This window comes from Triticum aestivum, chromosome 4A (assembly GCF_018294505.1).
Source record: "Triticum aestivum cultivar Chinese Spring chromosome 4A, IWGSC CS RefSeq v2.1, whole genome shotgun sequence".
NCBI lineage: Eukaryota > Viridiplantae > Streptophyta > Magnoliopsida > Poales > Poaceae > Triticum > Triticum aestivum.
The window spans coordinates 714,478,207-714,479,237 of NC_057803.1; the positions used below are offsets into that span (position 1 = coordinate 714,478,207).

The 1,031-nt window shown below is 44.3% G+C and overlaps 1 non-coding gene across 1 annotated transcript; it reads right to left on the minus strand.

The window, feature by feature from the left end:
* Nucleotides 1-537: 537 nt before the first annotated feature.
* Nucleotides 538-619, minus strand: TRNAS-GCU (transfer RNA serine (anticodon GCU)). Its single transcript has one exon. It is a non-coding gene; the product is annotated as a tRNA-Ser (tRNA).
* Nucleotides 620-1,031: the final 412 nt, after the last annotated feature.

The window sequence follows — 1,031 nt, forward strand, 5'->3', positions numbered from 1 at the left end:
ATAGTTTGAACAACAACAGAGTTGATGGGTTATAATTCTTGAAAGTTTAAATCATCTATGCTCCTGCAGCTAAGTGTTCAAGCGCAATTTATTTTCTTTCTAGCCAAATTCCCTCCATTATTGTGTTGAACTTTTTTAGGGAAGGCGACCAAGAAACTCGTGGCAGCTGTGTCGTGCCTGCTCCCGCGCTCCCTCGACCCGATGCCAACATCACCGGTGGCACCGCAATTGTGCAAAATTGTTGTGGCATCCAGTGCACAGGTAGCCGTTGATGTTTGATTATCAGGGTGAAGGCAAACATGCTAGAGCTTTACGTCCGATGTTTATTTTTTCTCCCGTTGCGACACACATGCATATTTGCTAGTAAGAATAATGGAAGAAGACCACATCAGGCAGTGAACTATTGGTTAGCAAGAAAGAAAATGAATTTCACAAAGCATGCATAATAGCAGTCCCTTGAAAATGATTGATGCTGCCGGCCTGGGTTTGTTGCTGTTGTATTTTTCTCTGGCAAAAATTAAATAACAAAAAAGTAAACGACGCCTGAGAGATTCGAACTCTCGCGGGGAAACCCCATGTACTTAGCAGGCACACGCCTTAACCACTCGGCCAAAGCGTCAAATGTGGCTGTTAAATTATTACTTCCCAGAAACAAAAACATGCAGCAAAATAAGGGATGATGAAGTGCAATGTTCTGTTCCGCACGATGGATGGCAGAGGGCGCTCCATCTCACGCCGATCAATGGATGGAAATGGCATGCAGGAATATATGCTGCCAGCCAAAAGGGTGCTCGTTACTATACTTGGTACTCACATCTTGCTGATATAACAACTGGATTTGTGATCTCCACTTGCATGCATACACATATATGCTCGCCCGTTGATGATTCGGGCTTTGGTGACAGGAATGGCTGTGAGACAAAAGCTCCATTTGCGATTAAAATTCAGAAGAAGGGAAAAAATCCGTCCGCTCGACTCGATGAGGTGAAGAATCTAAAACCGTGGCAGTGGAAAACAGCGCAACCAAAACG